At 41.4% G+C, this 13,907-nt stretch overlaps 1 protein-coding gene across 1 annotated transcript in view; it reads right to left on the bottom strand.

Annotated features, from left to right (window-relative positions):
• Positions 1 to 13,907, bottom strand: part of NEK9 (NIMA related kinase 9) — a 347,379-nt gene that overhangs the window by 15,004 nt on the left and 318,468 nt on the right. The gene's annotated exons all lie outside the window — the stretch shown is intronic.

Here is a 13,907-nt window from a genome sequence, read left to right as displayed (position 1 = left end):
TGGGAACCAATACCAAAGCTTTAGGACACGGATGAAGGGAGGGAGCAAATCAGGTTACCAAAAAAGAAGGCACCACGGCTTGCAAAACCTTTCTCCCAAAAACAGCCTCCGAGGAAGCAAAAATATCAAATTTGTAAAATTTGGCAAAAGTGTGCAGAGAAGACCAAGTCGCTGCCTTACATATCTGATTAACAGAAGCCTCGTTCTTGAAGGCCCATGTGGAAGCCACAGCCCTAGTGGAGTGAGCTGTGATTCGTTCAGGAGGCTGCCGTCCGGCAGTCTCATAAGCCAATCGGATAATGCTTTTCAGCCAGAAAGAGAGAGAGGTAGCAATAGCTTTTTGTCCTCTCCTCTTACCAGAGTAAACGACAAACAAGGATGATGTTTGTCTAAAATTCTTTGTTGCTTCTAAATAGAACTTTAAAGCACGGACTACATCTAAATTGTGTAACAAACGTTCCTTCTTTGAAACTGGATTCGGGCACAGAGAAGGAACAACTATTTCCTGGTTAATATTCTTGTTGGAAACAACTTTTGGAAGAAAACCAGGCTTGGTACGCAAAATAACCTTATCTGAATGGAACACCAGATAGGGTGGATAACACTGCAAAGCAGATAATTCAGAAACTCTTCTAGCAGAAGAAATAGCAACCAAAAACAGAACTTTCCAAGATAGCAACTTGATATCTATGGAATGTAAGGGTTCAAACGGAACCCCCTGAAGAACTGAAATAACTAAATTTAGACTCCAAGGAGGAGTCAGGGGTCTGTAAACAGGTTTGATTCTGACCAAAGCCTGTACAAAAGCTTGTACCTCTGGAAAAGCTGCCAGTAGTTTGTATAACAAGACAGATAAAGCAGAAATCTGTCCTTTTAGAGAACTCGCTAACGATCCCTTATCCAAACCTTCTTGGAGAAAGGAGAGGATCTTAGGAATTTTAATCTTACTCCAGGAGAATCCCTTGGATTCACACCAACAGATATATCTTTTCCATATTTTATGGTAAATCTTTCTAGACACAGGTTTTCTGGCTTGGACCAGAGTATCTATCACTGAATCTGAAAACCCACGCTTGGATAAAATCAAACGTTCAATTTCCAAGCAGTCAGCTGCAGAGAAATTAGATTTGGATGTTCGAATGGACCTTGTACTAGAAGATCCTGTCTCAAAGGTAGCTTCCATGGTGGAGCCGATGACATATTCACCAGGTCTGTATACCAAGTCCTGCGCGGCCACGCAGGAGCTATCAGAATCACCGAGGCCTTCTCCTGTTGGATCCTGGCTACAAGCCTGGGAAGGAGATGGAAAGGTGGAAACGCATAAGCTAGGTTGAACGACCAAGGCGCCACTAATGCATCCACTAGAGTGGCCTTGGGATCCCTGGATCTGGACCCGTAGCAAGGAACCTTGAAGTTCTGACGAGACGCCATCAGATCCATGTCTGGAATGCCCCATAATTGAGTCAACTGGGCAAACACCTCCGGGTGGAGTTCCCACTCCCCCGGATAGAAAATCTGACGACTCAGATAATCCGCCTCCCAGTTGTCTACTCCTGGGATGTGGATTGCAGATAGGTGGCAGGAGTGATCCTCCGCCCATTTGATGATCTCGGATACCTCTCTCATCGCCAAGGAACTCCTTGTTCCTCCCTGATGGTTGATGTAAGCTACAGTCGTCATGTTATCTGACTGGAATCTTATGTATCCGGCCTTCGCTAGATGAGGCCAAGCCCGGAGAGCATTGAATATCGCTCTCAGTTCTAGGATGTTGATCGGGAGAAGAGACTCTTCCCGAGACCATAAACCCTGAGTTTTCAGGGAATCCCAGACCGCGCCCCAGCCTGATAGACTGGCGTCGGTCGTGACAATGACCCACTTTGGTCTGTAGAAACTCATTCCCTGAGACAGGTGATCCTGTCTACTGGAGCATGCACAGTTGTAATGGTCTTAAATGAATTCGAGCAAAATAGAGAGAAGAACTTGACAAGCGTTTAGAAGCTTTGACTTTCTGACTTCTGTCAGGAAGATCTTCATTTCAAAAGAATCTATTATTGTTCCCAAAAAGGGAAATCTTGTCGACGGAGACAGGGAACTCTTTTCTACGTTCACCTTCCACCTGTGAGATCTGAGAAAGGCTAGAACAATGTCTGTATGAGCCTTTGCCTTGGAAAGAGACGACGCTTGCATTAGAATGTCGTCCAGATAAGGTGCCACTGCAATGCCCCTTGGTCTTAGAACCGCTAGAAGGGACCCGAGCACCTTTGTGAAAATTCTGGGAGCAGTGGCTAGTCCGAATGGGACAGCCACGAAGTGATAATGTTTGACCAGAAAGGCGAACCTTAGGAACTGATGATCTTTGTGGATAGGAATATGTAGATACGCATACTTTAAATCCACGGTAGTCATATATTGACCCTCCTGGATTGTAGGTAAAATTGTTCGAATGGTTTCCATTTTGAACGATGGAACTCTGAGGAATTTGTTTAGAATTTTTAAATCCAGAATTGGTCTGAAAGTTCCCTCTTTTTTGGGAACTACAAACAGATTTGATTAAAAAACCCTGAACTTGTTCCACAGTTGGAACTGGGTGTATCACTCCCATCTTTAACAGGTCTTCTACACAATGAAGAAAAGAATGCCTGTCTACTTATTTGGTTTGAAGATAAGTGAGAAATGTGGAACCTTCCCCTTGGGGGTAGTTCCTTGAATTCTAGAAGATAACCCTGAGAGACTATTTCTAGTGTCCAGGGATCCTGAACATCTCTTGCCCAGGCGTGAGCAAAGAGAGAGAGTCTGCCCCCTACTAGATCCGGTCCCGGATCGGGGGCTACCCCTTCATGCTTCAGTCTTGGTAGCAGCAGCAGGCTTCTTGGCCTGTTTACCCTTATTCCAGCCTTGCATTGGTTTCCAAGCTGGTTTAGTCTGGGAAGCGTTACCCTCTTGTCTAGAGGCTGCCGAGTTAGAAGCCAGTCCGTTCCTGAAATTGCGAAAGGAACGAAAATTGGACTTATTCTTAGCCTTGAAAGGCCTATCCTGTGGGAGGGCATGGCCCTTTCCCCCAGTGATGTCTGAAATAATTTCTTTCAATTCTGGCCCAAAAAGGGTCTTACCTTTGAAAGGGATATTAAGCAATTTCGTCTTGGAAGATACATCCGCCGACCAAGACTTTAGCCAGAGCGCTCTGCGCGCCACAATTGCAAACCCTGAATTTTTCGCCGCTAATCTCGCTAACTGCAAAAGCGGCGTCTAAAATAAAGGAATTAGCTAACTTAAGTGCGTGAATTCTGTCCATGACTTCCTCATACGGAGTCTCCCTACTGAGCGACTTTTCCAGTTCCTCGAACCAGAACCACGCCGCTGTAGTGACAGGAATAATGCACGAAATAGGTTGAAGGAGGTAACCTTGCTGCACAAAAATCTTTTTAAGCAAACCCTCCAATTTTTTATCCATAGGATCTTTGAAAGCACAATTGTCCTCAATGGGAATCGTCGTGTGTTTGGCTAGTGTAGAAACCGCCCCCTCGACCTTAGGGACTGTTTGCCATATGTCCTTCCTGGGGTCGACCATAGGGAACAATTTCTTAAATATAGGAGGAGGGACAAAAGGTATGCCTGGCTTCTCCCACTCCTTATTCACTATGTCCGCCACCCGTTTAGGTATCGGAAAGGCATCAGGGTGCACCGGGACCTCTAGGAACTTGTCCATCTTGCACAAGTTTTCTGGGATGACCAGATTGTCACAATCATCCAGAGTAGATAGCACCTCCTTAAGTAATGCGCGGAGATGCTCTGATTTAAATTTAAATGTCACAACATCAGGTTCTGCCTGCTGAGAAATTCTTCCTCTATCAGAAATTTCTCCATCTGAGAAACCCTCCCTCACTGCCACTTCAGACTGGTGTGAGGGTATGACAGAAAAATTATCATCAGCGCCCTCCTGCTCTACAGTGTTTAAAACAGAGCAATCGCGCTTTCTCTGAAATGCTGGCATTTTGGATAAAAACATAATTTATGTAAGAACTTACGTGATAAATTCATTTCTTTCATATTAGCAAGAGTCCATGAGCTAGTGACGTATGGGATATACATTCCTACCAGGAGGGGCAAAGTTTCCCAAACCTCAAAATGCCTACAAATACACCCCTCACCACACCCACAAATCAGTTTAACGAATAGCCAAGAAGTGGGGTGATAAGAAAAAAGTGCGAAAGCATATAAAATAAGGAATTGGAATAATTGTGCTTTATACAAAAAAATCATAACCACCACAAAAAAAGGGCGGGCCTCATGGACTCTTGCTAATATGAAAGAAATTAATTTATCAGGTAAGTTCTTACATAAATTATGTTTTCTTTCATGTAATTAGCAAGAGTCCATGAGCTAGTGACGTATGGGATAATGACTACCCAAGATGTGGATCTTTCCACGCAAGAGTCACTAGAGAGGGAGGGATAAAATAAAGACAGCCAATTCCTGCTGAAAATAATCCACACCCAAAATAAAGTTTAATGAAAAACATAAACAGAAGATTCAAACTGAAACCGCTGCCTGAAGTACTTTTCTACCAAAAACTGCTTCAGAAGAAGAAAATACATCAAAATGGTAGAATTTAGTAAAAGTATGCAAAGAGGACCAAGTTGCTGCTTTGCAAATCTGATCAACCGAAGCTTCATTCCTAAACGCCCAGGAAGTAGAAACTGGCCTAGTAGAATGAGCTGTAATCCTTTGAGGCGGAGTTTTACCCGACTCGACATAGGCATGATGAATTAAAGATTTCAACCAAGATGCCAAAGAAATGGCAGAAGCTTTCTGGCCTTTTCTAGAACCGGAAAAGATAACAAATAGACTAGAAGTCTTTCGGAAAGACTTAGTAGCTTCAACATAATATTTCAAAGCTCTAACAACATCCAAAGAATGCAACGATTTCTCCTTAGAATTCTTAGGATTAGGACATAATGAGGGAACCACAATTTCTCTACTAATGTTGTTGGAATTCACAACCTTAGGTAAAAATTCAAAAGAAGTTCGCAACACCGCCTTATCCTGATGAAAAATCAGAAAAGGAGACTCACAAGAAAGAGCAGATAATTCAGAGACTCTTCTGGCAGAAGAGATCGCCAAAAGGAACAAAACTTTCCAAGAAAGTAATTTAATGTCCAATAAATGCATGGGTTCAAAAGGAGGAGCTTGAAGAGCCCCCAGAACCAAATTCAAACTCCAAGGAGGAGAAATTGACTTAATGACAGGTTTTATACGAACCAAAGCTTGTACAAAACAATGAATATCAGGAAGATTAGCAATCTTTCTGTGAAAAAGAACAGAAAGAGCAGAGATTTGTCCTTTCAAAGAACTTGCGGAAAAACCTTTATCTAAACCATCCTGAAGAAACTGTAAAATTCTCGGAATTCTAAAAGAATGCCAAGAAAAATGATGAGAAAGACACCAAGAAATATAAGTCTTCCAGACTCTATAATATATCTCTCTAGATACAGATTTACGAGCCTGTAACATAGTATTAATCACAGAGTCAGAGAAACCTCTTTGACCAAGAATCAAGCGTTCAATCTCCATACCTTTAAATTTAAGGATTTGAGATCCTGATGGAAAAAAGGACCTTGAGACAGAAGGTCTGGTCTTAGCGGAAGAGCCCACGGATGGCAAGAGGCCATCCGGACAAGATCCGCATACCAAAACCTGTGAGGCCATGCCGGAGCTACCAGCAGAACAAACGAGCATTCCTTCAGAATCTTGGAGATTACTCTTGGAAGAAGAACTAGAGGCGGAAAGATATAGGCAGGATGATACTTCCAAGGAAGTGATAATGCATCCACTGCTTCCGCCTGAGGATCTCGGGATCTGGACAGATACCTGGGAAGTTTCTTGTTTAGATGAGACGCCATCAGATCTATTTCTGGAAGCTCCCACATTTGAACAATCTGAAGAAATACCTCTGGGTGAAGAGACCATTCGCCCGGATGCAACGTTTGGCGACTGAGATAATCCGCTTCCCAATTGTCTATACCTGGGATATGAACCGCAGAAATTAGACAGGAGCTGGATTCCGCCCAAACCAGAATTCGAGATACTTCTTTCATAGCCAGAGGACTGTGAGTCCCTCCTTGATGATTTATGTATGCCACAGTTGTGACATTGTCTGTCTGAAAACAAATGAACGATTCTCTCTTCAGAAGAGGCCAAGACTGAAGAGCTCTGAAAATTGCACGGAGTTCCAAAATATTGATCGGTAATCTCACCTCCTGAGATTCCCAAACTCCTTGTGCCGTCAGAGATCCCCACACAGCTCCCCAACCTGTAAGACTTGCATCTGTTGAAATTACAGTCCAGGTCGGAAGAACAAAAGAAGCCCCCTGAATTAAACGATGGTGATCTGTCCACCACGTTAGAGAGTGTCGTACAATCGGTTTTAAAGATATTAATTGAGATATCTTTGAGTAATCCCTGCACCATTGATTCAGCATAGAGAGCTGAAGAGGTCGCATGTGAAAACGAGCAAAGGGGATCGCGTCCGATGCAGCAGTCATAAGACCTAGAATTTCCATGCATAAGACTACCGAAGGGAATGATTGTGACTGAAGGTTTCGACAAGCTGAAATCAATTTTAGACGTCTCTTGTCTGTCAAAGACAGAGTCATGGACACTGAATCTATCTGGAAACCCAGAAAGGTTACCCTTGTCTGAGGAATCAATGAACTTTTTAGTGAATTGATCCTCCAACCATGATCTTGAAGAAACAACACAAGTCGATTCGTATGAGATTCTGCTAAATGTAAAGACTGAGCAAGTACCAAGATATCGTCCAAATAAGGAAATACCACAATACCCTGTTCTCTGATTACAGACAGAAGGGCACCGAGAACCTTTGTAAAAATTCTTGGAGCTGTAGCTAGGCCAAACGGCAGAGCCACAAACTGGTAATGCTTGTCCAGAAAAGAGAATCTCAGGAACTGATAATGATCTGGATGAATCGGAATATGCAGATATGCATCCTGTAAATCTATTGTGGACATATAATGCCCTTGTTGAACAAAAGGCAAGATAGTCCTTACAGTTACCATTTTGAACGTTGGTATCCTTACATAACGATTCAATATTTTTAGATCCAGAACTGGTCTGAAGGAATTCTCCTTCTTTGGTACAATGAAGAGATTTGAATAAAACCCCAGCCCCTGTTCCAGAACTGGAACTGGCATAATTACTCCAGCCAACTCTAGATCTGAAACACATTTCAGAAATGCTTGAGCTTTCACTGGATTTACTGGGACACGGGAAAGAAAAAATCTCTTTGCAGGAGGTCTTATCTTGAAACCAATTCTGTACCCTTCTGAAACAATGTTCTGAATCCAAAGATTGTGAACAGAATTGATCCAAATTTCTTTGAAAAAACGTAACCTGCCCCCTACCAGCTGAGCTGGAATGAGGGCCGCACCTTCATGTGGACTTAGAAGCTGGCTTTGCTTTTCTAGAAGGCTTGGATTTATTCCAGACTGGAGATGGTTTCCAAACTGAAACTGCTCCTGAGGATGAAGGATCAGGCTTTTGTTCTTTGTTGAAACGAAAGGAACGAAAATGATTATTAGCCCTGTTTTTACCCTTAGATTTTTTATCCTGTGGTAAAAAAGTTCCTTTCCCACCAGTAACAGTTGAGATAATAGAATCCAACTGAGAACCAAATAATTTGTTACCCTGGAAAGAAATGGAAAGTAGAGTCGATTTAGAAGACATATCAGCATTCCAAGTTTTAAGCCATAAAGCTCTTCTAGCTAAAATAGCTAGAGACATAAACCTGACATCAACTTGATAATATCAAAAATGGCATCACAGATAAAATTATTAGCATGTTGAAGAAGAATAATAATAATATGAGAATCATGATCTGTTACTTGTTGCGCTAAAGTTTCCAACCAAAAAGTTGAAGCTGCAGCAACATCAGCCAATGATATAGCAGGTCTAAGAAGATTACCTGAACACAGATAAGCTTTTCTTAGAAAGGATTCAATTTTCCTATCTAAAGGATCCTTAAAGGAAGTACCATCTGACGTAGGAATAGTAGTACGTTTAGCAAGGGTAGAAATAGCCCCATCAACTTTAGGGATTTTGTCCCAAAATTCTAATCTGTCAGACGGCACAGGATATAATTGCTTAAAACGTTTAGAAGGAGTAAATGAATTACCGAAATTATTCCATTCTCTGGAAATTACTTCAGAAATAGCACCAGGAACAGGAAAAACTTCTGGAATAACCACAGGAGATTTAAAGACCTTATCTAAACGTTTAGATTTAGTATCAAGAGGACCAGAATCCTCAATTTCTAAAGCAATTAGTACTTCTTTAAGTAAAGAACGAATAAATTCCATTTTAAATAAATATGAAGATTTATCAGCATCAACCTCTGAGACAGAATCCTCTGAACCAGAAGAGTCATTAGAATCAGAATGATGTTCATTTAAAAATTCATCTGTATAAAGAGAAGTTTTAAAAGATTTTTTATGTTTACTAGAAGGAGGAATAACAGACATAGCCTTCTTGATGGATTCAGAAACAAAATCTCTTATGTTATCAGGAACATTCTGAACATTAGATGTTGATGGAACTGCAACAGGTAATGGTACATTACTAAAGGAAATATTATCTGCATTAACAAGTTTGTCATGACAATTAATACAAACAACAGCTGGAGGAACAGCTACCAAAAGTTTACAGCAGATACACTTAGCTTTGGTAGTTCCAGCACCAGACAGCGATTTTCCTGAAGTATCTTCTGACTCAGATGCAACGTGAGACATCTTGCAATATGTAAGAGAAAAAACAACATGTAAAGCAAAATTGATCAAATTCCTTAAATGACAGTTTCAGGAATGGGAAAAAATGCCAAGGAACAAGCTTCTAGCAACCAGAAGCAAAGAAAAATGAGACTTAAATAATGTGGAGACAAAAAGCGACGCCCATATTTTTTTTTAGCGTCAAATAAGACGCCCACATTATTTCGCGCCTAAATGCTTTTGGCGCCAAAAAATGACGCCACGTCCGGAACGCCGACATTTTTGGCGCAAAAGAACGTCAAAAATGACGCAAACAGAAAGATTTTTTGCGCCAAAAAAGTCAGCGCCAAGAATGACGCAATAAAATGAAGCATTTTCAGCCCCCGCGAGCCTAACAGCCCACAGGGAAAAAAGTCAAATTTTTAAGGTAAGAAAAATAATTGATTCAAGTGCATTATCCCAAATATGAAACTGACTGTCTGAAAATAAGGAATGTTGAACATCCTGAGTCAAGGCAAATAAATGTTTGAATACATATATTTAGAACTTTATTAAAAAAGTGCCCAACCATAGCTTAGAGTGTCACAGAAAATAAGACTTACTTACCCCAGGACACTCATCTACATGTTTGTAGAAAGCCAAACCAGTACTGAAACGAGAATCAGTAGAGGTAATTATATATATATAAGAGTATATCGTCGATCTGAAAAGGGAGGTAAGAGATGAATCTCTACGACCGATAACAGAGAACCTATGAAATAGACCCCGTAGAAGGAGATCACTGCATTCAAATAGGCAATACTCTCCTCACATCCCTCTGACATTCACTGCACGCTGAGAGGAAAACCGGGCTCCAACCTGCTGCGGAGCGCATATCAACGTAGAATCTAGCACAAACTTACTTCACCACCTCCATAGGAGGCAAAGTTTGTAAAACTGATTTGTGGGTGTGGTGAGGGGTGTATTTGTAGGCATTTTGAGGTTTGGGAAACTTTGCCCCTCCTGGTAGGAATGTATATCCCATACGTCACTAGCTCATGGACTCTTGCTAATTACATGAAAGAAATATTAGCTATGGAGTTATCCATTACTGCCGTCAATTGTTGCATAGTAACAAGCATTGGCGCGCTAGAAGTACTAGGGGTCGCCTGCACGGGCATAACTGGTATAGACACAGAAGGAGAAGATGTAGAACTATCTCTACTTCCTTCATCTGAGGAATCATCCTGGGCAACCTTACTATTTGTGACAATACTGTCCTTACTGTGTTTGGACGCTATGGCACAATTATCACATATATTTGAAGGGGGAACCACATTGGCTTCCATACATACAGAACATGATCTATCAGAAGGTACAGACATGTTAAACAGGCTTAAACTGGTTAATAAAGTACAAAAACCGTTTTAAAACAAAACCGTTACTGTCTCTTTAAATGTTAAACAGGGCACACTTTATTACTGAATATGTGAAAAACTATGAAGGAATTATCCAATCTTTACCAAATTTTCACCACAGTGTCTTAATGCATTCAAAGTATTGCACCCCAATTTTCAAGCTGTTAACCCTTAAAATGTGGAAACCGGAGCCGTTTTCAATTTTAACCCCACTACAGTCCCAGCCACAGCCTTTGTTGTGACTTCAACTATCCCAGGGGGGTATTTCAAGCCTTCTAGGAACTTTTTCAGTGGACACCAGACCCTCTCACATGCATCTGCATGCACTGTACTTAAAAGAAACTGCACACTAATGGCGCGAAAATGAGGCTCTGCCTAATACAGTGAAAGGCCCTTCCTGACTGGGAAGGTGTCTTAACTAGTGCCTGGTGATAAAAAACGTTCCCCAAATAATAAAAGTGTGAAATCCACTTCAAACTTTAAATAAAAACTTAAATAAACAATCGATTTAGCCCTTAAGAGTGTCCACCAGTTAATAGCCCATAATAAGCCCTTTATTCTTTCTAAGTCTAAGAAAATGGCTTACCGATCCCCATGAGGGAAAAATGAAAGCCTTCCAGCATTACACAGTCTTGTTAGAAAATGGCTAGTCATATCTTGAGCAGAAAAGTCTGCAAACTGTTCCCCCCAACTGAAGTTCTCTGAGCTCAACAGTCCTGTGTGGGAACAGCAATTGATTTTAGTTACTGCTGCTAAAATCATACTCCTCTTTTAAACAGAACTCTTCATCTCTTTCTGTTTCAGAGTAAATAGTACATACCAGTACTATTTCAAAATAACAAAGTCTTGATAGAAGAAATAAAAAACTACAACTAACACCACAAACTCCTCACCATCCCCGTGGAGATGCTACTTGTTCAGAGCGGCAAGGAGAATGACTGGGGGGCGGAGCCAGAGGGGGAGCTATATGGACAGCTCTTGCTGTGTGCTCTCCTTGCCTTTCCCTGTAGGGGAGGAGAATATCCCACAAGTAATGGATGACGCCGTGGACCGGACACACCAATGTTGGAGAAAAGAAAGTCTTTCCTGCAACCAGGTATGTCTTATAAAAATTAAAGCCTTAAACCAAGCAGCTTGGGTAACTGCCATAATGTTATGAACCTTGCCAGGCCCAGAAAATTGAACAGAAAAGAATAAAGTCTAAAATCTTTTGTAGCTTCAACATAAAATTTTAATGCTCTCACAACATCGAAGTTATGAAGAAGTCCCCCCCTTAGAATTCTTAGGAGCAAGAAATAAAGAAGTAACCATAAACTTCTGCTTTATAGTATCTGTAGATACTATCTTGGGAAGAAAGAATTGTTCGTTCAGAGAACAGCATTGTCTTGATGAAAAATGAGGAAAGGAGATTTGCAAAAAAAAAACAAAAAGAAACTTGCTGGCTAAAAAATGACCAAGAGAAGAAGAACCTTTCAGGACAAAAGTTGAAAATATAAATCATTGATGACCAACTTCCTAGTACATAAGGGCCGCAGATCAATATTTTATAAGCCTTAAGGGCCACATATAAATTTATGGCTATTAAACAAACAATATATGTCTAAAAAATGTTCAGTGGCACAGGACCAGATTTAGGTAAGGTTGTTGGGAACACTGTCTGCTATTCTTCCCTTCAGCACACATTTTAGTTCCACTTTTTCATAAGGACACAAAACTACAGCACGTTAGTTCTGCTTTTCCCGGAGAGAGGGGGGGGGGGGGGGGGGCTTGAAGGACATTTATAACAAGATTAATTTTCACATAGGAGAAACTAGTGAAATAACAGGTCTAAATCTGATCAGAACCTGAACAATGTCTGGATATCAGGAATCTTGGCAATCCTTTTACGAAATAAGACAGATAGGGCTGAAATCTGACCCTTAAAAAAATAGCTAATAAACATTTCTCCAAATTATCCTAAAAATTCCAACGGTATCCCTTGTTAGCACACCAGGATAAAAAGGTTTTACAAATCTTATTGTAAATATGCCTGGTGACAGCTTTCCTGGCCTGAATCAAGATATCAATAACTTTTATCAGGTAAACCTCTCTGGGATAGCACTAGGAATTCAAATCGCCAGGCTGCCAAATTCAGAGGTTTGAGATTCTGATAAAATTCCAAACATTAAGAAAGAAGATCCTTTCTGAGAAGAAGCTGCCAAGGTGGGCAGAAGTAGCACATTTGAATCAGATCTGCAAACCAAATCCTGAGAGGCTCATTCTTGTTTGATTCTGGCTATCACCCTGGATAAGAATACAAATCAATGAAAGATGTAAAGCTGGTTGAACGGCCAGGGGAACCACAAGGGCACTTATTACATTTACCCAAGGATCCTAAGACCTGTCACAATATCGGGAGAGTTTTTTTATTTAAACAAGAGGCCATGAGATCCCTCTTTGGAAAGCACCAAATTCTCACTTTCTGTTCAAGAACCTCCTGGCTCAGAGACCACTCGGCTGGGTGAAGACACCAGTAACTGTGAAAGTTCACCTTCCAATTGTTCACACCCCGTATGTAGACAGCTGAAAACCTGCAATGATGACGTTCTGCCAACTGATAATGCGGGACACTTTCTTTATTGCCAGGAACTAGGAGTTGCCCCTTGATGTAAACCACTGCTGTGACATTATCGGATGTCTGCCTGAGGTCGGGCCAACTCTGGAGAGCCCTGAAGTTTGTGCAGTTACAAAATGTTGACTAGTAATTTCACCTCCTGAAGTAACCACACTTCCTGTGATCTCTGAGATCGCCCAGACTGTACCCCAACAATGCAGGCTGGTGTCTGTGGTGATCACCACTGATAGTGGCTGATGAAAAGAATCCCTCAGAACAAGGGATTGGTGAGTCTGCCACATTGTTAGAGACTGTCTTGTCTTATGAGATAACAGGATTCTCTGAGACAGATCCTCATGGTTCCACTGATGCAGCATTTGTAATTAGAAAGACTGTCATAGAACTCAATGGGTTAAGGGAGGAGGATTGGATAGGAAAACTGTTTTCACAGTTAGAAGTTCATTGGTTTGCTAACATCCCCTGTCTACATGTAGTCTCGATTTATGTTGTGAGATAACAACTGTAATTCAACTGTGTGTGCTGATCAGATTGGCTGAAGAGATTATCTGAGCTCTTTAGCATTTCGACTAGGTGCAGTGATAATGGATGGTCCAATAATAGCAGAGGAAGCTGAAAGGTAACAGAGGTGCTCAACCGTAGTACCAGGAGTCCGTTACAGACTGAAGATGAAATCTCACAACATAAGTACACGGCTGAGCAGGGGGACACGCCTGGATATCATTACAAAGCAGATACAAGTTGGAATTAAATTATCAGTGGCTTTACCAAAGGATCAACTGAAGGTCCACAGATCTGAGCTGAACCATGGTGCTCTATAGCAAAATACAGAGAAAAGGAAATTTATTCTCACCTGATAAATTGGTTTCTTTTACGATACGAGTCCATGGATTTCATCCTTACTTGTGGGATATCGACTCCTGGTCAGCAGGAGGCGGCAAAGAGCACCACAGCAGAGCTGTATATATAGCTCCTCCCTTCCCTCCCACTCCAGTCATTCGACTGAAGTTAGGAAGAGAAAGGAAAAGCCAAGGCGCAGAGGTGACTGAAGTTTAACAAAAATAAAGACCTGTCATATAAAAACAGGGTGGGCCGTGGACTCATCGTATCGTAAAAGAA

This window comes from Bombina bombina, chromosome 1 (genome assembly GCF_027579735.1).
Source record: "Bombina bombina isolate aBomBom1 chromosome 1, aBomBom1.pri, whole genome shotgun sequence".
In the NCBI taxonomy this organism is placed as follows: Eukaryota; Metazoa; Chordata; class Amphibia; order Anura; family Bombinatoridae; genus Bombina; species Bombina bombina.
This window is presented reverse-complemented; position numbering and strand designations above follow the sequence as displayed.